The 25,713-nt window shown below is 45.5% G+C and overlaps 1 protein-coding gene across 4 annotated transcripts in view; it reads left to right on the forward strand.

Moving 5' to 3' along the window:
* The window catches only part of Dpp6 (dipeptidyl peptidase like 6), a 790,869-nt gene that overhangs the window by 479,475 nt on the left and 285,681 nt on the right, over positions 1-25,713 (forward strand). The gene's annotated exons all lie outside the window — the stretch shown is intronic.

The following is a 25,713-nucleotide window of genomic DNA, read 5'->3' on the forward strand; positions in this document are numbered from 1 at the left end:
AGGGATCTGTGCAGATGCTGAGAAACATGCCTTCCCTCTCAACTTTAACCTGGATCCAATCTCATTTTATAGTTTGGGGGACTTTTTCTTAAGCAACCAAACAAAACAGAACCGAGTACCGATGGCCGTATGTTCCTCTTGATGCCCAGGATGATGAATTTCATCCAAAGGGTCTGAAGTCCCATGAGCCTGCTCCCTGGCCCTCACTGGCAGGCGGCCTCTCTCCTGCTGTGTCTGCTGCTGTGCTTTGCATTGTTTTCCCTTTAGGGAATGCCCCTGACCCCTCAGGTTGGCAAGCCTTTCCAGTGTGTCAGGCCCAGCCTCAATACTAGAGCATTCCAGAGAGCAGCAGATTTCCTGAGAACCTGACACGGCAGAGCTGGTCTACTGCACAGTGGGCTGGCCACCCAGCTGACCCCCAGTTTTGTGTCCTTTGCATTGTACTGAGTGACATGGTATTGTTAGAGTCATTTGTTGCCCAACAGCCCTGGGAAGGCTTCCCATATTTCTCCGACTCCAAAAATAAATCAGTCAGTAATGCTCTCACCTTCTAGCTCTTCCTCTGGGCAGTGGTTTTCTTGTATTTGTCCTCTGAATGTGGTATTACTTTCTGACCCCAAGGTTAGCTCCTTCCCCAAGCAAATCAGAATAAGGGTGTTGCAAAGTATGTATTTTGTACAGTCTCCCGAGAAATGACAAGGGGGGTGTTGGGAGTGCTGTGGGCGGTACATGGAGACCCAGGACGGGAAGATGGGAGAGCAGAGGTCTCCTGCTGCCCTGGCAGTGAACTTCACCTTCAGTGTTGAAGGTGCCCTAGCATCTTCCACACCCCAGCCCCCACCCCACCAAGTGTGTGTGTGTGTGTATGTGTGTGTGTGTGTGTGTGTGTGCACAAGCATGCACACAGTTGTGTTTGGGCAGGTCTGAGCTTTCAGGCAATGCTCAATATCAGACCTTGAGAATAAAGCACAGTCTCGTTGGGAGCCCAAAGATGTATTCTGGAGAGAAGCATTGATCCTACCTCAATAGATGCAGAGAGATGGAATCCTGCTGCCTCACTCTCCATGGGAAGGCATTTTGGAGACCGTGAGCAGTCTTAAATGGATGGCTAGGGTTTGTTAGATAAGAGAGAACAGACCTCTGGGAAATGTGAGTCTAAAACATCAGCCTGTGCTAAACTGCGATCAGAAGAACCAAATGCAAGCTGAGAGACAATACCCAGAGATAAGAAAGTAAAACAAATCCAAAAGGGGTGTGTGTGTGTGTGTGTGTGTGTGTGTGTGTGTGTGTGTGTGTGTGTGTGTGTACAGAAAGAGATTCCAGGGATACATGGAAGGGTAGAAATAAGGGGTACCAGATCCAACTCTGGGGCTCAGCGATCACTGGAGAAGGGCCTAGAAAGATTCCAGGAGGGACCAAAGAGTAGAGCTGTGCACTTTTTTATTAGGTTGCCATGGTTTCAGACAGCCTAGTCCTAAAGCAACAGTCTAAATGAAATGAGCAGGGCGTGGGGGTGGGGTAGTGGCTGTGGAAGAGAAGAGGAGGGGGGAGGGGAGGGAAGGGAGCATATAAACCATGAAATGGAGGCACAGGTTGTGTAAGTTGCTGAAAGCCAGGGCCCTTTCTCCCACCTCATCCCCCACTACTGTCTGCAGCATGTGCTGGGGACTTGTTCTGACTAAATGAGAATGGCTGACTCCACCCAAGGGAAACCAGCCCGAGCCCTTTTCCCCAAAGTAGGGGGTTAGTTTAAGCCTCCTCCTCTTCTTTTTCTTCACTCTCTCGTCCCCCACTTTCCCCCTCCTCCTCGGGATAATCTTCGGGGTGTCTGGTAGGTCTTAACCTCTCAGTAAGTACCTCACATCTATTAAGTCATTTGTTTCTCACAGATTCCATCAGTTCCATTTTAGTGTGTGTAAACTGAGGCTCAGGGCGTTTAAGTAGCTTAGCTTATATCCCATATCAACCTAATTTTCTCCAGTATTCACAAACTGCTACACCAGGTGGAATCCGGGTCTCCTGTCTCCAGGAAATTTCTCTTGTAACCTCACTAGCTTCCTTTTCAGGTTTTAACCAGTTTCTGGGCTGTGAATATTTCAGAGTTCCTACCATCTTTTTTTTTTGGGGGGGGGGGGGTTTCAGGACAGGGTTTCTCTGTGAAACAGTCCTGGCTGTCCTGGAACGCACTCTATAGACCATGGTTGGCTCTGCCTCCCAAGTGCTCAGATTAAAGGTGTGCGCCATCACTGCCTGGCCCATCTTCTTAACTTCTCTGTTCTTGAAAGTAACAGGACAAACAAGTGCTGGAAGGAAATGGAGACTTTCTCTACTGAGGAAGGAACTTAGATTTTTTTTTTTTTTTGGACACATCAATCACTGGTGTTAACATGAATCTTGGGTTTAATATTGGGGCTCATGGTCTAGTAAAGCCCTGTTTTTATCATAAGGAAACATGCTAGGTTGGAGTTTTAAGACTATAGGATGGTTCTTTTTAAATAAAGTAATAGCTTCATTGGTAATATAATAATTGCATAAGTGATTAAAATGTAATTGATAGTATAAAGTTGTAAAACCCCAGGCAAAGCTCCTTGGCCTTTGAACAGCCATTCTGACCACTGAGGTGTCGAGAGCTGGGACTGGGCCAGTGATTGTGTGGTATCATTATACCAGCTGAATGATGCTTTTATTTATGAGTTAATCAGAATAGCGGTTTTTATTTACTTTATCGTTTCTTAAGCCTACCTCCTCTGAAAGCTTGAAATCTTCTAGAATCCTGAGACTCTTGTAGGATTTCCTTGTAGATTTATTACAATGGAGAAGAGCAGAAACCAGCAGATCTGACAAGCTCCCTGCTTCTGGGAGGTTCCTCCTGCCTGCTGGAGAGAGACTGGTGGCAGCTAGGTCCTTCCACACGTGTGCTGCATTAAGTAATGTCTCATGTTTGTGATAGTCACTGAACTGCCTTCTCTACTTTAGGGACTGTCTTAGTCACTATTCTATGGCTGTGAAGAGACACCATGACCACGGCAACTCTTAGAAAGGAAAGTATTTAATTGGGGGCTTGTTTACAGTTTCAGAGGCTTAGTCCATCATCATCATGGCAGGGAGTATGGTAACATGCAGGCAGGTGCTGGAGAAGTAGCTGAGAGCTACATCCTGGTCCACAGGCAGAGAGACAGACAAAGAGACACTGACTGGCCTGGCAGGGGCATTTGGAACCTCCAGGCTGACCCCCAGGGACATACTTCCTCCAACAAAACCACACCTCCTAATCCTTCTCAAGTAGTGCTACTCTCTGATGACTAAGCATTCAAATATATGAGCCTATGGGGCCATTCTTATTGAAACTGCCACAGGGATCTTTTCTGCTGTGTTCCGGGATTTTGCGACATGGGACAACATTGTGGCTACCACTTCTTTCCAAACTGAATCACCTCAGCCTGAAGTGATGGGCAGTCTCAAGCCTTCCCCTCTCTCCTCACCCCTCTATGCCTCATCCGTCATCTTCTTCAGCAGAAATGACTTGGGAGAGGTTGCAACACTCACCTGCCTGTGTTCACCCACACTTCTAGCTACCAATGACCCATCTCCTCTCCACACAGCATCTAAAGAAATCATAGGCAAACTTTCACTGGCTTAAGGAATAATTGGAGGGAACCTCTTCTCCTCTGAACATTTTTATTCATGAGAATATGCTGATCTTGAAATAAATGTATCCTCATTTCTGCCCCATTCCACACTCATATCTTGCCCTTCATCTTGCCCATGTTCCCACTGGGGTTCCACCTGGTCTCCCTGTCCTCTGCAACCTGAGGCAGCTGTCTACCATGATCTCTTTCACACCCCACTTCCCATGCCTTGGAGCCCACTCTAATTAGGCTTCTACCCCAGGCTCCTGAACTTCCTCTTGTCAAGGTCACAGAGGACCTCCAGGTTCAGGAATGCCAATGTCATTTCTCAAGGTCATTTCTTAGACCTTCCTCCCTCTAAGAGCAGCGTATGCTGGAGTGATTGGCCCTTCTTCGGGCAATCCTCCTCACTGATTATGGCCTGGCCGTCCTGTCCTCTGGTGTAGCCCCTGCCTTGCAGGTAGCTCCCTGCACCTCAGGCCCCTTGCTGGTGGCCTCTCTTCCTAGCATTCTCCATGATGGAAGTCCCAGGCCCTAGCTTGGTCCTGTTTTCTTCCACCTGCACACTCTTGCAGTCAGTGTTCTGACCACTCGTAAATGCACATCTCCAGACCAGAGCCCTCCTCAGACTTCCCATATGCCTCAAAGACCTTACAAACTTAACCTTAACACACGTCTCCAAATCTGAGGTCCTGATCCCATCTGAAACCATAAACACACACAAAGAAAACAAATCTATGTCCTTCCCATAGCTCCCCAATGTGGGCTGATGGGAAACTCGCCCATTTGAATCTCCTGTACCATCCCTATATGCTGCTTGCTTGGCAAATAGTCCCTTTCTAAGCCTGGCTGGGATTGATGTTAATTCTAAAATGAGGGTATTGTGTTTTTACATGGAGTCCACCACCCACCTTGTCATTTTTCAATTCTTTGTTCAAGACAGGGTTTCCTACTGCCCAGGCTGGACTCCAGCTGCCTATGTAATAAAAGATGGCATGCCCAGTGCAGACTTCCTTCTGGTCACCCTCATTTTCTTGAATCCTGCCACTTATTGGCAGAGAGTCCTCTGTGTCTCGGGACACAGAGCTGGAGAGGCTGGAAAATTGGAGAAAATTACCTCCTTTGAATGTAGGAGAGTATCAGCTGGCTGGTTGATACTGGAAAAGTATATGTTTGAGGAGATAAAATTGGCCTTGGTGCTCGGGGCTCAAAGCAATTTGATTTCCAAATGTGTTTTAGCCTCTCTGTGTTGTTCTGAAGAACCAGATGGGTTTTTTTTTTAAGCTTGAGGGGTTCAGGGAATTCACACTTAAAATGGTTTGTGTTTTTCCACTGCTTTGGGGAGACCACATTTTCCCATCAGAAGCAGAGAAGGGAGAGAGTGAAGACATACCCTGGGCATCACTGGCTGCAGCACCCTTGCCTATGGGCACAGTGACCACAGGAAAGTGCCCAAGAAGGGTGGGGTCAACAGAGCAAAGCTGTTTCTCTCTGCCTCAGTTAGTTCCAAAATCCCTGACCAAGGCAACCCAAGGAAGGAAGAGTTAGTTGATCTGGCTCATAGTTCAAGGTACAGTTCACCATGATAGGGATGGTGTGAGCACAGCAGAGTGTGGCCTTTTGGTCAGATTGCATCTGCAGTCAGGAAGCAGAGAGATGGACACTGGCCATAACAGGTTTCTATTGCTATATAAAACACCATAGCCAAAAGCAACTTGAGTCAAGGGAAGTCATGGCAGGAACTCAAGCCAGATCCTGGAGGCAGGAACTGAAGCAGCAGTGTGGAGGAATGTAACTCACTGGCTTTCTCCTTGGGGCTTGCTCAACCTGCTTCCTTATGCAGCCCAGGACCACTGGCCCAGGGGTGTTACCTCCCACATCACTCATTAATCAGGAAAATGCCCCACTGGAGGCATAATGGAGGTATTTTCTCAGTTAAGGTTCCCTCTTCCATTATAACCCCATTTTGTGTCCGTTTGACAAAAAAAAACTTCCACCACACTGGTGCTCGGTTCCATGTCTCTTTTTATTCAGTCCAGGACCCCAGCCCATGGAATTGTACCTTCCACAGTTCAAGCGGGTCTTCCCACCTCAATTAACCGGGTCTAGATAATCTCCCACAGATAAGCAGAGGCTTGTATCCTAAGTGAGTCTAGTTAGATTCTGCCAAGGTGACAATCATTATTAACCATCTTACTGCCCGGTGAGTGGATGAGCATGGTGAGCATGAGACGAGGGGTCATCTGAAGTCACTGCATACAGTGACCCTTGAAGCACATCTCCGTGCTGTGTGGCAGGTCTGAGTTGTAAGCACTATGTGGTTGCATTGTGTGTTTGTGCAGACAATTGACTGCCTTTCTCTTCTGTTATCATCCTTGAGACCACGCCTTTCCTCTGGAGCCGAGAACCTTGCTGTTCCAGCCTCAGGAGGACAATTATTCCTCTTGTGGCAGATGCAGTCACACCTGACCACACCTATGCTCCCTCAGTGCCAGCCTGTCAGCACTGTTCTGCCCCCTCCCCCAACCTAGCCCCTACAGTTCTATATCTGAGATAAAACCTCAATCTGCTCACTCTTCTCCAAAGCTTCCTGTGGGTATCTCCCATGTTTCCCACAGGAAGAATGTACAAGGTGGTAGCATTTGGTGTCAGTGGCCATACAAATAGCCACAGTTGCTGCTACATTACAGATCTCCCTGACTTCTGTCTCTCTTATTCTATTTTGATCTTCACTAAGTGCAGATGGGCAGAGGCTGGGTCACATATCAGACACTTACATTATGATTCATAACAGTAGAAAATTACAGTTATGAAGTAGCAACAAAATAATTTTATGCTTGGGGGGGGTCACCACAACATGAGGAACTATATTAAAGGATCATCAGGGTTAGGAAGGTTGAGAATTGCTGCTTCAGAAGCTAGAAAAATATGAATCAAACAAGTTAAATATGCTGTGTGTGAGATGGCCCGTGACTATAGTTTCAGCACTCAAGAGGATGGCATGGCAGTTTGAGGCTAGCCTGAGCTACAGAATAAGAACCTGTCTCAAGGAACCTGAGTGGATGGGAGAGGAATAGAATGGAAGTGGGAGAAACTACAGGGGAGCAGGAGGAGAGGACGGAGGGGAAACTGTGATCCAGATGTAAAATAAATGAAAAAAAATTTAATTAATAATAAAAAGCTGTCTCAAAAAAAGAGCCCCTTTTTCAGACTTATCCAGATGTCTTTTGAGAGCCCTGGGTTCTCCTGCCTCATTGTACCTTCCTGGGTTTCCTGTCTTCTTTTCCCATGGCACTGCCACTTCCTCTCTGCAACATGGCCTCTGCCAACTCACCTGGCACCACCCTACCACCTTTCCATAACTTCTTGCTTTTATCTCTGTCTGAAAATGTTTTGAATCAAAGTTTCTCTTTACAAATTCCCATTCTCTCCTTATGGCTTGACCTCAAAGAAATTCTCTCTAGATTTCCCAGATTAGAGTTAATTACAAAGGCCAAACCTATGTCTTCCCTCCTGTGGCAGCTAGAGGGACATCTAAATAAGGGAGTGACCAGGTGCACTCTTGGACACCACCCCTGTTGGCTTCCTGAAGTGCTCACAGTCTGCTGCCACACCCTAACAATGACATGATATCTCATGGACTCTACTGCTGCAACTGTTTAGTTCCTGGTACCACTACTCCAGTCCCCATAGTCCAGTGTGAGCCAATGGTCTGTCATCAAAGAGGGATGAGTTCTGACTCTTTATCTTTGGCAAGTGTTACTTTCCTGGGAAATTTAAATACTCCCCTGCCACAGCCCATGCATGCCTACTGGTTGATAGATCCATTTTTTTTTTTGCATTACAAAGGCCTTTTTGATTTAGTGAAACATTTATGTTTGTGGGTTGGATGTGTACCTGTATATGTACATACATTTTTCTTGAGAAAGAGGATCTCAAATGAGATTTCTGTACCATTTTCCTCCTCAACATGAAGACTGATTTTTTATAGGACATTAAGCATTTGTTTCAAGAGCACAGAGACCTCAGGGATTTATTTAAGGACCTCAACATGCCCTATAGCCCCTTGTTCTCTTCCTCACTGGAGTAGATAAGCAGCTGGGCCCACAGGTGGGAGATGGGGACATTCTTCATAGCAGTCATGGCTGGTCATCCTTCATGGCAGTCTCTAAGTCCAGGACAGGTGGTCTTCCACATGCCAATGCAGCCAGCCTAATACAACAAAAATGTTTTCACTCCAGCAACCCTCAGACTTCTATTTTCACCAAGTTAAGAGTCTGAGAATTCAGATGAGTCCCAGTATCACAGGCATTTTGTCTGAGAGTGAGATGTACTTTGGTACCTTTTCTACTGTGGTTCTCCAAAGGCGCACCAGAAAGCCCATTATCCTTCCCACAGTGACCCTCCCTGTCAGCACTTATTGTCTCAATTAAATTATCCCATGTAGTCCTTAACTATGGCAACCTGCTGGAACCTAATTAATTATCATTGACATCTTCCCAAATATGGATCACCTTCTTAATTAATAAGTCTCTTGATCTCTCTGTAATTGAGCATAACCCCCTGGGGGGCTGTGGTTCTTCTACCTGCACCGACATTCCTGTCCAGGTGGATATTTCCATCTCTTACCTGCATAGTTAGTTTCTCCAGGGCCTTGAATACATTACTGTAATTATATTTCACTCACAGGCCAGACTTTCTGGCCTGTAATAAAGCCTTGGCAAGTAGTAATTGATTGAATGCCTGAGTCAGCAAGTGAGAAGCTGCATTTGTTTTTGTTTTGTGTTCTGTTACTGTAATAATAAGTCCCAACAAAAGCAGCATATTGGAGGAAAGGCCATTTACTCATAGTCCCAGGGTTACAGCCCATCATTACAGGGAAGCCACAGTGGCAAGAGCTTGAGAGAAATGATTATAGCATATCAAGAGTCAAGAGCAGAGAGCAATCAATTCGTACATGCTACTGCTCAGCTCCCTTTTGTCCACTGCCTGGGGAATGGTGCCACCCACAGTTGGCATGTCTTCCCTCTTCAACTAACATAGTCAGGAAATCCCCCCAGAGACGTGCCCATAGGCCAACATGATCTAGACAATCCCTCAATGAGACTCCCTGCTCAGATGATTCTAAAATGTGTCAAGTAGACAGTTAAAACTAACCGGCATACACTCCAAGGAAGAGTCCATGGGGCAACTACATGTCTGGTTGATTGAGTACTGACTAGCTTCTTTAGTCCTAGTAATGTTTGGCACTTTAAGAAATTCTTCATGCATGTGTAATGATGGATATTATCCCGTTATCTTGCTTCAACTAGCAGTCTCTCGTAGAACATAAGGATGGTACTTCTGAGCTCTGCCCTGAGTGTTGCTCACCCTTTCTTTACTGAGCATACTTGCAATCCCAACACCTGGGAGGTAAGAAAGGCAGCACTTGAGTTGAAGACCCATTTGAAATATGTCTGAAAGGGGCAGGGTTGGTGGCTGGAGATTCAGCTCCCAGTCAGGATATAGCTCTGTGGTCTCTATTTTTGCAAGGTGAGGAACCAACAAGTCAATTACTTTTCTTGGCTTCTCTCAGCTTGCATTATTAGGCATGGTTTTCACCAGTTGGTGACTGACATAACAAATTTGCCATGGCTTGAATATGTGTCCCCAGAGTGTTAAGGATTTGGTAGCCAGCCCTTGCTACTATTGGAAGCCTGTGAGGCCTTTAAGAAGTGGGCCTTGGCCCAGCCTTAATACAAGGGAGAGGTGCTTAATCTTACTGCAATTTGATATGCCATGTTTTGTTGATATCCATGGGAGGGCTGCCCTTTTCTGAACAGGAGCTATAAGGAGTAGATTGTAGGTGGTTGGGGGCAGAAAGAAGATGGGGAATGGGAGGAGTGGGCGGAGGGGAAACTGCAGTGGGGATGGAAAAGAAAGAAAGAAAATGGAAAAGTTAAAAGAACTGGGGCCTGGAGCTGGAGAGATGGTTCAGTGGTTAAGATCACTCACTTCTCTCTCTCTCTCTCTCTCTCTCTCTCTCTCTCTCTCTCTCTCTCTCTCTCTCTCTCTCTCTCGACAGGGTTTTTCTGTGTAGTTTTGGTGCCTGTCCTGGATCTCACTCTGTAGACCAGGCTGACCTTGAACTCACAGAGATCCACCTGTCTCTGCCTCCTCAGTGCTGGGATTAAAGTCATGCGCCACCGCCACCCACCCTCACTTACTTCTCTTAGAGGACCCAAGTTTGGTTTCTAGCACCCACACTGGGCAGTCCACAGCTGCCTGTAACGTTATCTCAGGAGCATCTGGTGCCTTCTTCTGACCTCCATGTTGCTAGAGTTTTCTGCCTTGCCCACAGTCAGGACAAATCTTTGTCACCCGCCAGTCCCACAGCCGCTCAGACCCAACCAAGTAAACACGGAGACTTATATTGCTTACAAACTGTATGGCCGTGGCAGGCTTCTTGCTAACTGTGCTTATAGCTTAAATTAGTCCATTTCCATAAATCTATACCTTGCCACGTGGCTGGTGGCCCACCGGCATCTTCACATGCTGCTGGTCATGGCGGCATCTGGCAGTCAGTCCTTCTGCCTTCCTGTCCTTTTATTTCTCCTCTCTGTTAGTCCCGCCTATCCTTCCTGCCTAGCCACAGCCGATCAGGTTTTATTTATTGACCAATCAGAACAACTTGACATACAGACCATCCCCCAGCACAGCCAAGTGCAGACCATCTCAGACACCTGCACTCAGGCCCATGGTCCTAATCATCCTCTATGCGGACCTGCTGGGTAACGCCACAAAGAACCCAAGAAGGGCTCCCACAGGACATACAGAACATCCCACAGCACCTCCACCTACACCCTCACTCACAAGCACGTACCTACCCTCCCCCTCCCAACACATGTACACATAAATAAAAGCATAAACTACATCTTAAAAGAATTATAGGGATGGTCGTGGCCTTGATGGGGACAGTGGAGCCTCTGGCCCTTGCTCTTTCTGTCTTTCCGTGTTGCAGGTATGAAGTGACCATTTTTCTCTGTCCCACGTTTCAGCACTGACACAGTGCCCCATCCTGCAAACAGACACCAGAGTCCTAAAAGCTACAGAGAAGGTTGATGAGAGCAGGAAGAGAGGAGAAACATCACATCCAATTCTCACCCCTTCCCAATCCCATGCCCTCTATTTCCTCCCTATTTTCTAATTTGTGATGCCTATATGCATAGGTCTGGAGCGATCCACTGGAGCATGGTTGACCTACCAGGATCACACTTTAAAGAAAACTGATTTCCTTTCCCTAGCAACTATAAACTGTCAACATCACCACAGCTAGAAGCTAAATCAAGAATTTTAATACGGGCCCCACCCCTTCCCACCCTTTTGTTGCCTCTCAAAATTATGGAAAACTGGCAAGGCAGCAAGCACTCTTACGGAGCATCTCTGTAGAGGCCTCTGGAAGCATGTAGAAACTGGCCCAGAGCTCAGCATAGAGTTCCTTACTTAAAAATCAGGTTCTAACAGGGCAGAATGGACTGCATTTTAACAAGCATTGGGAATCAGGCAGTGTCTGTGAAGGGTAAGACAACAGCCCCAAGGGCTTCTCCTCTCTTTCATCAGCCATCTCCTCAGCCTGTGCCACTCTCTGTCCATGGTGCTCTACCTGCCTGCTGTTGCTGGTCTGTTCCAAGGCTGGCATCCTGAAGGTCACAGCAGAGGGGCTGAGGTGAGAGGTGGGTCTGTCAGCAGCCTCTTTCAGCCTCCCGAGGCCCTGGGGCAGCCAGGTGCAGTGTGAACTCTTTCCAACACATGCTATTAACTTATTTCTGCTGCTTCGTTTATTTTTATGTTAACGTCCCACTTCTTCCCAAACTCCTCTGAGAATCAAATACTGTCTCCTGTAGTTGGGATGTTCAAAGACCAACTCCTACAGATAAATGGATAGGCTGAACAGAATAATCATAATAGTTAATAATAATAATAATAATAATAATAATAATAAAGTTATCCGGAAAACTTGGATGAGTTTGGCTTTGGGTGTTTTGTTTTTATTTATCTTGTTTATTTATCTATGTGTCTGTGTGACTGAATGCCACATGTGTGCAGTGTGGATAGAAGCAGGAAGCAGACACCAGATCCCTTGGAGCTGGAGTTACAGGCAGTTATGAGCTGCCAGTGGTTGCTGGGAATCGAACTCAGTACTCTGCAAGAGCTGTAAGAGTTCTTAGTAACTCAGCCATCCCTGGCCCCTCGCTTTGTTTTTATGATATCCTGTGGATATGTTTTCTGTGCATCTGTGATAACTTGGGGGATGATGAGTTCTAACTCAAAGATTCTTTTTTTTTTTTTTTTTTTGGTTTTTCGAGACAGGGTTTCTCTGTGTAGCTTTGCGCCTTTCCTGGAGCTCACTTGGTAGCCCAGGCTGGCCTCGAACTCACAGAGATCCACCTGGCTCTGCCTCCCGAGTGCTGGGATTAAAGGCGTGCGCCACCAAGGCCCGGCTAAGATTCTTTTTTAATATACCATTTTACTAATCCTTTGAGAATTTCATACATGCACACAATTTATTTTGACCATGTTTACCCCCTCACCTCTCCCAATCTTATGTCTTCTTTTTACCCTCATATTTTCCAATCTATGCTGCTCATAGATGCATGAGTATGGAGCGATCTGCTGGATTATGGTTGCCCTACCATGGGCCACACCCTCACAGAAAACTGATTCTCTTTTCCTAGCAACTATCATCTGTCAACAGCATCACAAGTAGGAGCTAAGTCAAGAATTCTATGTGGGTCACACCACTCCCCACCCCTTTGCTGCCTTCCACTCACCACTGGACGTATAGTATAAAGGGCTGATGGCTAGAGGTCAGGAAGGTGTCCTTGGAGCTGAACTTCATCTACTGAAGATTGAGTTTAATGTGGCCAGGGGAGGAGTCTGATTAGGCTGTAAATCTCTGTAATATGTCTGTGACAAGAGCCTGCCACATACCCAGGAGAAGTTGAGCAGCTCTCCCCAGCCCTGAGATGCACCCTTAGGCTGAGCTCAGGGGTTAACTTGCAAAGTTGCAGTAGAATGTAATACAGTATTTCAAGGGCTATCTTTTCCCCAAAATTTTTTCTCAGTGACTTTTAACATGGAAATAAGATTTTACTAAATATGAAAAAAATGATGTTTATACTTAAACCAAAGTATGTGGTTTAAAACACAAACTTCATGGGGGCTGGAGAAATGGCTCAATGGTTAAAAGTGCTTGCTGCTCTTCCAGAGGACCTGAGTTCAGTTCCCAGCACCTAACGTGGGCAGTTCACAACCACCTGCAACTTCAGCTTCAGGGGACCTGACACCCTCTTCTGGTCTCTGTGGGACACACATACACATGCGCACACACGAAAACACACACATCATACATGCACATGGACATACACACATCCATATCACATATATAAAAATAGAAGTCTTTTTTTTAACTTAATGTTGGGTTGAGATCTCAAAATAAGTCAGGATAAACAAAAAAAAAGTAGATGGAAAATAAAATTAGAGGCTGCTGTTTCACTGGCCAGTGAACATTAGGAACAATGGCCACATTAGAATCCCCTGGAGCCCTTCTTTAAGCTATTAAAAGCCTTTCTTCCTAATTACCCAGATCCCAAGACAGTGCTTACAAGGAAACTCGAAGTAGTGAAAGCTCGAAGTTTCAATTTCACTTTGACTCTCAGGAGAGTCTGTTTTCCCTTTGATTTCCATGTCTTCTTCAGTCTTCACCTCCTGGCTCCCTTGAATCAAAGCCATTGAGAGAGGAAAAGACCAACAAGAACACCAGCTTCCCACCCACCCTGTGTACAAACTTGATAAATGGAGTGAAAGGACGAGGCAAGGATGCAAGGTCTGATTTGAATGGAATGACTCGAATTTCAATGAGCACCCTTGAGTCTGGCGATTTACTGTTCTAGGCATGCAGGAAGGCACAGGAAAGAGGCTCAGAACTGAGGACCCCTGAACATCACCTAGCAAACTCCTTTCCTCACTTGCCTGTTAAAAACTATTCCACTGGTGTATCTTCTCGTGGCTTCCCCTCCTGGTTCACAACCTCCTCTCTTTGACCTGTTTTCATGGACTCCATCGCAGCATCAAAGTCTAGCTACATAAAACAACATAAGCAGCTCAAACCATCTCCTTGAAGCACCTTTTGTTTGCTCTGCCTGGTGGGTGTGGGACATGGGACTCCGGTTTAGTGAATGATTTGGAGTGGCAAAGACACACAAGACCTGGTCAGTGCCTCGTAGGCACAGCATGAGGTATGTTTTAAATTGTTTTGTTTCAGGGGCACTGGTTTATCTTCATTCGATTGATCACATCAGGACTGTCTCTGTAATATGGCATACGGTGCCCAGTACACACTAGTGACATGAATGAGCGTATGGTCTTGGCTTTTTTCTGGAAATCATTTGCCAAGTCAGTGCAGATGTAAGGTAGTAGTGGGTCCTACTTTCCTCTCTGTCGCTGTGATGAGAAACACTCTGGCCAAAAGCAACTTGGGGGAGAACAGGGTTAATTTTACCTAATCCTCCCAGGTCATACTCCATGACTGAGGGAAGTCAAGGCAGGAACTGAAGGCAGGAACCATGGAAGAACACAGCTCTCTGGTTCACTCTCTGGCTTATGCTCTCATATAGCCCAGGCCTACCTTCCTAGGGATGGTGCCACCTGTAGTGGACTGAGCCTCCCATATCAATCATCAATCAAGACAGTCCCTCCCAGACATGGCTACAGGCCAGTCTGATCTGGGCAATTCCTCACTTAAGGTTCCCTCCTCCCAGATGGCTCTAGGTTGTGTCAATTTGGCAATAAAAACCAACCAGCACAAAGTATAAAAATCCCACAACTACAACAAGAAGAACATAGGTTTTAAAACAAAAAAAAAAAAAAGAAAGAGAAGGATGAGACAGGGGGATTACCTGTACCTAAAGTATATGTTGAATTCATAGGAGTTTCAGAAGACTTAAAGACCTGGGTGCCCTAAGATATTCAAAGAAGGGTCCCCACTCCCCACTTCCCATATTTCTCTCTGGCCTCGGGTTTGTTCATCCTACCTCCCCTTCATCCTGCAGCTCCCAACTGTGGATGATATCATACCAGCAACTAGACATGCCTAAGCCTTGTCTTTCTGGCTGGTGGCCTCTCTGTTCCTCACATAGACCAACTGAAACTTCAAAATGTCTCTGAGCCTCCATGAGGCTAGTGGCTGACTTTGTAACCAAGCCATGACTTCAAGTGTGTCTGCCTCCGAAATTCCAGTGTGGAACCTACATTGCTACACAGGAAGACAGCTCCTTGGTGCAGAGGAAGCTCTGATTCCTTCAGCTTTTCCCTCTGCATCTAAGGAAACTTTCTGAAGATCAACCATGAAACCACACTTAAGGACTGAAACCCACCCAGCCCTGTGATATGACCCAGTAACACCCTAGGAGCTTTTATACCCATTTTCCTAACCAAGACTCATTGGCCCCCATCTGCAGCTTAAACTGGGATTACCTCAGGAAACAGTGTGTGTTTTTTAAGTCCATTAGCAACAGAAATGGCACAGAGATGATATGGCACCATTCAATCATAACTGGCACTCCTCTGAGTGTGGCACTCCACACTCACGTGTGGCAGGAGCCATGCATGTGACAGACTAGGTCTCCTCCAAGCTCACACTGCAACAGCTTTTCCAAGATTCCTGATTGCTCATATGTCAAGATGGCTTTAGGTGTGAGCTGTGAAGGATACTACAGGTGGGCAGATGATGACATGAACCTGCACCTCAGTCCCTTCTTATGACATCATCAGTATGCTCAATCCTGTAACTTCCAATGCTTCAGCTACCTGGGGACCCCAGGCAGGTGCAACCTGGGATAGCCTCTAAGGAAATTTTATTTAAGTTGATACGAGCATTGAGACTTAATGGTGCATTGTTGCATTGAAGCACATAGTCTACAAAACTGAAATATTTGGATTTATTCTGCTCTGAAATGGGATTGCCTTTGTCTTCATCTTGAGTTCCTGGGGAGATAAAATCAGTACAATAAAGCAGGAGGGCGTTTCTAGCCTTGCCTTAAGTTGCTCGTTTATATTGAATTGCTTGTTATTCAGATTTCTTTCTTCAATATAATATCTTTATTCTTGGAGAAATTCATACAGGCATGTAATGTCACCCCACTCCTCCCCCCAATCTTCCTAGATCCACCCTCACCTCCCATTCCTCCTAACTTTGTCTCTTTTATATTTTTTTTTTATAAACCAACGAGCACAGTTTGTGCTGATTGCTTGGCTTTCTTGAGCTATACAATGTATTGTAATGCATTTATTAGATTTGTTTTTTTATGTGTGTGTATGAATCCCTACAGGTATGTCTGTGCACCATGTGTGTGTAAATACATGTGGAGGTCAAAGGAGCATATTGGATCCCCTGCAACTGGGGTTATAGTCAGTTGTGAGCTAGCTGATATCGGTGCTGGGAACTGAACCTGGGTCCTCTGGAAGAGGACTCTTAACCACTGAAGTGCTTGTTGTTGTTGTTGTTGTTGTTGTTGTTTTAAGAATTGAAGAGCAGAGAATAAATTCTGGTTTTGGAGTCATGCATAGACCAGGATATAATCCATAAGCCCTGTATGTAGATGTGAGCAGGTATTCTGCTCCTGGCTTTTGTGTCATGATCAGCTTTGTGGATTCTTCCAGTGTGGCACTGCCAGACTTGTTCAGAGAATCCTGGGAGGTGAGATAAGCCAAGAATCATAAGGGCTGTCTGACAAGGTCACTGTGCTACCCACACAAAAGATGAGATCGTATGACTTTAGGAAAAGGCACCCTGTTTATAACCTTTAGGAGGTCAGTATTAGCAACAACCAGCTTGCATAGTGACACGTCACACAAGGGACTTGGCACCCCAGGTCCTCTCTTCTGAAAGAGAGGTTCTCTTATCAGATCATTTTACAACAATTGTCCTGAGAAGATGGGCAAGTGGCCACCTTGTCGACTGTGTCAATGCCTTGTTAACAAGACTCTTTGTAGGGAGGGGGACTCCCGACTATTTGCAGAGGGATTCTGAGTCCAGAGTTCTCACTTCATCCTGCCTCCTCCAAACCAGTCAGTTCCGTGCGTGCTTGCTCATACTCGTCCACCAGCAACAAAAATAATGGTGAAAAAATGACAGGACAGAGGCCTCCCTTGGGCCCTTCAGACTGGGAGACATTCTGTCTAACATAATGAACCATGAGTGCATCCCCAGATGGTGAAGCGAGAGTTCAAAGAAAGGGCAGCTTCTATCCCGTGGAGCCTAAGGAGTCCCACACAGGGTACATTTGCATCCAAGTGGTATTTGAACATAGCTCGGACTTTGCCAAGGGAAAATGGTTGGTGGCTTACTTAGAAGGGAGGAATTTCTAATGTGAGAAACAAACAAGGCTGAAACACTTGCGGCTTCTGGGAAACTGATCAGCACATTGGGGCTGGCCAGGAACAAGACCTCCTTGTGAAAGGGCATCAGATCTTGAAGTCCTTCTTTAGGGTGACTCCTCTGAGCAGCAGGACTCTGGTGATCTGTGTGTGGTGCACCCTGCCTCCTTCTTTCTTGGGGTGGTAAAGGTGGGTAGTAGGTAAGAGCTGTGCTGGGGATTGAATGTGAAACTTTTTGTATTTGAAACATGGCTCTTTTAGAGTTTGGAGAAAGCTTTAAGAGGTGACATCTTACTGGTAGAAGTGAGTCCCTTTAAGCTAGCCTTGAGGTTTGCCAGCTTAGTTCCCCTTCCTGCCCACTTTCTGCTTCCTGACTGTGGATGCAATACGGCCAGTTGCCTCATGTTCCTGCCTCCATGCCCTTCCCAACCATGATGGGCTGTAACTCTTCCGACTGTAAGCCAAAAGAAGCCCTCCCTCACTTAAGGCTTGCCAAGTATTTGGTCCCAGTAGAGAGAAAGGCAGCTAACACAAACTGGGAAAGGACATGTTGCCACAGATGACTGTTTCCCGGCAAGTGCTCAGAGGCTACCCCTAGGCAAGCAGAATGTTGTAGGCAGAGCTACTCCTTCCAACACACCAGGACATCAGGTAGGAATCGGAGATACATGCATGAACAGCAGTATGTATAGCTGGTGGAGAACGGGGTCAGGAGAGTGAGGCTTCACGGAGCTTGGCTTGCAGGCTTGGCTAATGAGCATTGGAATCCTGCTGCAAGAGAACATGCCCCCTCTCCAGGGACCTGACCACAGGAAGCGCAGGCCAGAACACATACTCATAATGGATAGTTTACAAGGCATAGTCGCAGATTTTCAAACAGAAGATTCTCACAATTATATATCTTAAATTTTAATGAGATACCCATGATCTGTTAAGGATTTTTTTTCTCTCTGTGGAATAAACATTAGCAAACTTAATTTATTCCTGCAGAAATACAAAGGTAAATTGGTCTCTGAAAAGCATTCACTAAAATCCTTTTTTCTCATACTTTGAGCCAGCAAATCTCCTGCCTAAAAGGAATAAATTAATTTTTGAAGAGTAAGATGAAGGAGCTATGAACATGAAAGTCATAAAGAGTCACTTAACGTGACTAACTTGACCCAAAGGGGGCTCTGGGAGCCCAGGATTTTTGCTAAATAAGAATTGGCATATGGTGGAGGGTCCTGTGATTTGTAGCAACTGTCCCTGGAGGCATTTAGCAGTATAGTCGTCTGAAGGCCGAGGAAGTTGTGCATGTGGGCACAGACCCAGCAGGAAATTCAAGCTCCTGTACGCCCATCTAGGGACTGGATCTTCTATCCCACTGTAAGCTTTCAAAGAGGCAAAGAGCCTGCTCAGACCCGGACCATCACACCTTCCAGAAGCACCTCAAGTGAGTCTGAAGGGACCCAGTGCCCACTTCTTACCACTCAAAAATGTGCTCTGAGAAATTGGCAGACGTTGTCCTTCATATGGCTTTGAAGGGCCGAGTGGTAAAGGAATTGCTGCACAAGTGCAAAGTCCCAAGTTGGCATCCCTGGCATCCCTGGCATCCCTGGCATCCCTGACATAAAAAGCTGGGCATGTCGGCAGGCATGTGTCTGCAAACCTGTTGCTGGGGAAGTGGAAGCGAGGATTGGCTGACCAGCCAGTCTAGCCAGACTAGTGAGCTCCAGGATCCTAAAAAAGGTAGAGAAGAACGCTTGACACTCACCTCTGGCCTCCACCTGCGTCTGTGCACACAGATGCACAGATCCGATATGTCTGCACACGTGAGCATAAATACACACACACAAGCAAAACAAGTATCGCTTTGCAGTGAAAAATGTGCACCTGACCACGGCTGAAGAGTTGGGAGGTTTTTTTGTTTCAGCTTGTGTTACATTTAAAGAACATAAAAACATTTTTTAAGGTTTAATTAAAAAATTAATCTTCTTGGAATTCTGTCTTAGAAATTACAAAATAGAATCTATTTTGACCTCAGTAGAGGGCAGTTTGGCCCCCAATGATGCTTATACTTTATCTCTCAATTCTTTTCTACAGAGAGTTGCAGATGGGATATATTGTACACACACACACACACACACACACACACACACACACACACACACACACACACACACACACACACACACACACACACACACACTGGCTCAATGGTTAAGACCACTGGCTGCTCTTCCAGAGGACCTGGGTTGGACTCCCCGCTCACACCCATCTATAACTCCTCTCCCAGGAGATCTGACATCCTCTTAATGTGTCAGTGTCCATGTGGAAGACTGAGTTTTAAATTCGGTGTTCTTCATTTAAGAACAAATAATCATTTTAGTTGAACTTTGTTTGCTTACTAAGTTGATAAATGATGTCTCCAGCAAGTTCAGTCAGTTCCCTTGTTCATTTTCTCAGCACCCTTTTAGGCCCACAGCATTTTGTGAACCAGTGCCCTCTAGTGGCTAAGGATATACTTAGCAAAGGCAACGTTTTAGTCTGGCTGGAGAACTGACTTTAAGGCCAACATTTTAAAAGCAGTGACCTTGCTGAAGATGTATGTATTGCATATGTTGAGCAAATAGTCATGAAGACAGATACTATCCAGCTTGTCAACTGGGCATATAATTTCTTGGTCACTGACCTATTAATTCACTTATTAATATATAATGCTGTCCTGGGTATAAATTTAGCTGCCTGTCATTTATAATAATGTTAATGATGTGACATGCCATCATTTGAGCAAGAACTCTGCCTCCTGCCAAAGCTGAGAGCTAATAATTATTTTCTGATGTAGTTAGGTGTGATGGGGGAGACATGAGTGCAGGAAAGGCTCAGTCAGGGGACCCACAGATGGGACCTCATTTTTCAGAAAAAAAATTACACTTGTCTCATGTTTCTTTTTTTGTCCAACAGATCATTACAGCCCCAAATCTCAGGACCATATTTCTCAGGATGCAAATTAAATACTCCCTCTCAAAATAGCCCACCTTAACTAAAAATAAGAAATCAGGTGGGTTTTAGTCTAAAAGACGAAAGAGCAGAGTGAATGGAAGGTAGACCTTGTTCCCTTCTTTACTCATATTGCCGTAGAACTCCTTCAAAGGAGATGGTTTGCAGCTTGTGGTTCGCAGTTCCAGTCCTCAGTGTGTGCTGCTAAGCGCAAAGGTTGGTCTATGCAGTCGGGGGGATAGTGCACGAAAGACTGCAGTCTGCAAGAGCAAGCACCTTAAAGGTTTAGAAAAATGGCCTTGAAAACCGTTCTAGGTGGGCATCAGAGCTGGGACTCTGTCAGGCGTGCATCCTTGTCACTAAGTCCTGATAGCAACACTGCAAGCCAAACACCGAGGTCTCCTCACAGTCTGCCCCTCAGACATGGGACCCAGAGCTGCAAGGCACGCTCGCTACCCTCCACGCTCCTGTCACCCCTGACAAGCCTTTGCATAAGTCTGTCCCGTGACCTCTTTGTAAAGTAAGTGTTTAAGTTTTAGAATAGTTGTAATATTTCGGAAAGCCGTGGAGAGGACAGCGCTCCTGTATGCCAACACCCGGCTCCTCTGATGCTGCCCTTTGTGTCAGCATGATGCATTTACCACAGTTTATGAGTGCTGATAAACCACCATTAACTGAAGTCCAATCTTTTTTCATACTTCCTTAACATTTAGTAATATGTTCCCTGATACACACACACACACACACACACACACACACACACACACACACACACACACCATCCATTGGCGCCTTTAGTCCCCATGTCTCCCTAAGCATTTCTTTCTGTGACACCTTCTCAGACATTTTTATACATTACCCAGGCTGATCACCCAAACTGATTGCCTCTGTTAAGCTATCCTTGCATTATTAGGATAAACCCCACTTGGTTATAGTGTATAATTTTCTTTAGGTTGTTGGACTTGGTGTGTTAACATTATTGGGGGGGGGGGTTATAGCTACATTCCTAAGCGATGCCTGTCCACAGTTTCCCTTTGATGTCTCTGATTTGTTATTTTTTTGGGGAAGAGGCTTCATAGGATGCATTCAGTGTGGACCTGGCAATGTGTTTGTTTACTGAAGGGTTACTTGACTGGATATGCCACTGTTGGCTGATCATATTTTCCCAGTGTGTTGACTGACATCCCACTGTCCTAAGAGCCCCACAGCTTATGATGCAGAATCTGCCATTAACCTTATAGAAACTCCCGTGTACGGGATGAGTCACCTTCCCCTCACTGCCAACAAGATTCACGCTTCGTCTTTTGACAGTTTTATCACAAGGTTCCTAGGCATGGGCCTTTATAGTTTATTGTTCTTGGGATTTGTTGGGTTTCCTTGTGTAGATTCAAATTTTCAGACAAATTTTGAGAGTACTTTACCATTGTTTCTTCAAACATTTTGTCCTTCTTTTTCAGCCTCTCCTCTCCTCTGGGGACTCCATTAGGTGTTTATTAATGTACGTAATAAGACTCCACAGATCTCTGAAGCTCTGATCATTATTCTTTGTTTTGTTTCTCAGACTGAATAATACTACCTTACCATCAAGTTCATAGGTTCTTTCTTGTTTTTAGTTGCCAGAGTTGCGAACCCCAGCCTTGCTGTGTGGCTCTTAGCGAGGGCCTTGTCATCTTTATTGGTATTCTCTGTCTGGTGAGACATGGGCCTTCATTCCTGGACTGCTCACAGCATTGCGTGCTTCAGTTCACATCTAACTGCTGTTCACTCTGCATCCTTTCTTCTCTAGGCGGAGTGTGTTTTCACTAGGCCATGGACATTTAAAATAACACAGCATATCAACTCTGGGGATCAAACCACCTTTCACTTTATATCTTCTTATCACTGATTGCTATCATCATCATTATTGTTTACTTAATGTCTTCATGAACAAACTCACTCATGTCTGCATGCTTTGTTAAGTGTAGGCACCGAAAGTCTACTTGTTGCACTTAGTGGTCAAATATGATTGGACAGAGGTTCCTTTAATTGTCCTGACCCAGTAACCTCTCAGATTTTGCCAAATTCTATTGGCCTGCTAAAGCCATAATCGGCCGACAGTTTACTTATCTGCAGTGGTCCTCACTTCCTGTTTTCTCAGTCTCAATGGCAAGAAAGACCAAGGCTCTTGTAGATCTTTCTTGGGCACAGTTATAGCTCTGGCCTTCTGGAACCTAGTAATGTGTTGTTCATGACTTCCAAAGCCCTCTGGCAGCATGTTCCTTGGTTTTTCCTATTTTAAGTATTTTTAGCAAGGCCTTGTTACTTCAACTGATACCACCACTCCAGGCGATTCTTATGTTAAACAAACGCCACTGGTTACTTCCAATGCATTCCCCCAGGAAAAGACCATTGCAGTGAGTGAGCTCTGAGTCAGCTCACAGAACCCTTAGGTTTCTAACCACCTGTCAGGTCAAATAATAAAAGTCAACCCCCTGTGGGGCTTCAGGGAAGCCCAGCACTGCCATTGCCCCTCCAGCAGCTTTTAGGCCACCTATCTTCATAGATGTCACTACTACGAGGCTACACACTTTCAAGCCTTCTAGGGAGATGGGAAGAAGCAAATGGGAAAAAAACACAGCTTAAAATGCCCAGTGCTTTCCTGTGACTGAAGCTTGGGGGTGTTTGTTTGGTTGGTTGTTTTTATTGAATAAATGTTCCTCAGATTGTTCTAAAAATCACTGCATAATTGCTGAGGTTTGGGAAAGTTCACCTTGACAACATTTGAGACTGGTTTTGTGGGGAGCGGACTTTCAAAGGTCCCCATGGGCTATTCTGCATGTGACTCCCCCTCTGTGGAATCATACAGGCTCTTTTCACAACTCCTATGGAACTGATGTTAAAGAGTTCCCAGGAGGATTCTCTGCTTCCCACTGACACTTGCACAAATTGTCAGAGTATCTTAAAATTTCACGAATTCCTCTGCTGCGAGGAACAGTACGTTAGGAGAGAGTGGTTTTTATGTACAAAGCTGTATGTTTTAAAGTTGTTCTGCTGTTGTGTCTGTAATAGTGCAGTCATCAGAAGGAGACGCACTTGGAGGCATTTATTCCACAATTCTGGAATGCCTGGTGCTGTGGGCGAACAACATCCTCCTGATGTGTGCACTTTGATTTGTCTAATGTATCACGTTGATGATGTCACAATGGGCATGTAGCTAAATTCCTCTACTTGACCTATACAACCGTGGCTTCCCACTGAGAGCCCTGCATACCTGCAAGATGGATCTGTGCAGTCATAGACCAGCTGACCCTAGGCCACTAACCTATTTAAAAGCAATTTCTCTTGCATTATTTTCTACACAGAATGCTGAAGGAAAAAAAAAATGAAGACTCCGCCAGGCATGGTGGTGCACGCCTTTAATTCCAGCACTAAGGAAGAAGAGGCAGGTGGATATCTGAGTTTGAGGCCAGCCTGATCTACATAGCAAGTTTCGGGCCATCCAGAGCTACACAATAAGTCTGACTTAAAAATATAAGAAGACTCACAATATCTGAGAGAGAAAGGAGAAGCTTTTCCTCCCTCATTCTCTGGAGACACTCAGGGTTAGCTCTGCACTTAGGACAACAGAAGTAGGACATAGGCCACCCTGTCACTCCCAACACCCTTTAGAAGCTATTGGTTTGATCAGGAGGTAACTATGGAGAGGGACCATTAGAAATGTTCTATTGGGTCAGTTATGACAGTGAATGTAAATTCCAGGTCTCATTTCCCACCAACAGGGAAGGGCATAGCTTCTCTAAAATGCTCTCCATGAGACCCGAAATTAAAGACCCCGATTTCTGAGCCTGAGATCATTCCAAGTTCACCACAGTCTCCAGCAGATGCAGAAACTGGTTCCAAACGAACAACTGTGTTAGCCGACCTCCTGAGGCTTTTTCTCTGATGGCCTCTCAGTGCGAGAGGCCACACCACGTCTTCATTATCAAAAGGACTTGAAGCTAAGTGATTGAAGGTTATAGCCACTAATGGAATGATGGTGATGTTTTTTTTAAAAATGAACCTTTGTACAACTGGAAAATATTTAGAAAGCATCCTCCAATAAAGAGGTTCAAGAACACTCAATACAGTTGAACCTTAAAGCATAGTGATATATATGAGAAAGGTCAGTGTTTGAAGACTTTGTGCTGGTGGTTTTGAAGCAGGCTTTAGAGGAATTGATGGACGTAAATTAATGAGAGTCTTCAGGCATTCTGGACCAAAGATACAATGTGGGCATAGGTCAGTCCTCTGAGGCCACATCAGGCAAAAGTGGGGCTGGCAGGATGCGGTGTGTTACCACTAATTATTCACCCATTGGAAAATCTCAGAGGCCCCTGGCCTACGGTCAGCCAGTCCATGACAGCGCAGCTCCATCATGCGACCACCCAGTCCTCTCAGTGGGGAACCAAGGTCATTGCTAGATGGTTTGTCAAGAGACTGTGCTAGAATGTACCTCTGGAACGTTCCATTCTTGGATGTAACGATTTCTTTTGGAGTAGCTTAGAATTAGTGTAGCATTTTCTGTGAGCATCCATGTGTTGAGGACGTAGCTGTGCTGTCTAGTATTGTGTCAACTTGACACAAGCTACGGTCATTTTGAAGCGTGAACCCCGACTGAGAAAACGCCCCGCCAGACTGTCCTGTGGGCAAGCCTGAGGTGAATTTCCTTGGCTGGTGATTGATGTGGGAGGATTTAGCCCATTTATAGGTAGTAACACAGCTGGGAAGGGGTCCCGGGGTACATAAGGAAGCAGGCTGAGTAAGCCATGAAGAACAAATCAGTAAGCAGCACTCTGCCATAGCCTCTGCTTCAGCCCCTGCCGCCTGTCCTGCTGGAGGTCCTGCCCTGACTTCCCTCAGTAAGGAGCTGTAACCCTTAAAGTGTAATAGACCCTTTCTTTGCTGTGTTTCTTTTGGTCCTGGCATTTTATGGTAGAAGAGAACCCAACCAGCACAGAAGCTGCGTTTTACTCTGCTTTGTGCTCTGGAGGCTCAGGTAGGTGCCTGGGAGCTCAGCACAGCGGAAAGAGCCCGGGGGATTGACCTCGGTGATATTTTGTTGAGTTGTCAAATGCTCTGTTCCTAACTCACGCTGGCTTGCCAGCGGAACCTCCAAACTATTGTGAGTGGTCATAAGGAAAACACGAGAGGAGGTAAAAGCCTGCGGTAGCTTATTATTATATTAATTGCCAATGCCATGGATAGCTACAAAACTGGTATTAATTGTTGGGGCTGGAGAGATGGCTCAGCAGTGAAGAGCACTTGCTGCTCCTGCAGAGGACCTGGGTTTGATATCCCAGTGCAGAGATGGCCGCTCACAACCTGTAACTCCAGTCCTAGGGGGTCTGATGTCTTATTCTGACCTCAGAGGCCACCAGGCACAAATGTAGTACATATACATGTATATAGGCCATACACTCAAATACATAAAAAATATCTAAAAGGTCTAGTATTGATTTACAAAACTGAACCTCTGACTAGTGAGCTCCACAAATATTCCATTTTCTAAGTTCTTACAGACTCTTCCGATTGTGGTATTTCATCCACTTTCCTATTTTCAATGAAATTTGTTCAAACATTAGTTGGCAATGTCGTTTTTGCCAGGCTATGAATGACCCTAATGTAATTCTCATAATATTTAAACTATCAAGTGAACAGTCTCCTAGCTGTG

This window comes from Peromyscus maniculatus, chromosome 3, assembly GCF_049852395.1.
Source record: "Peromyscus maniculatus bairdii isolate BWxNUB_F1_BW_parent chromosome 3, HU_Pman_BW_mat_3.1, whole genome shotgun sequence".
Lineage (NCBI taxonomy): Eukaryota > Metazoa > Chordata > Mammalia > Rodentia > Cricetidae > Peromyscus > Peromyscus maniculatus.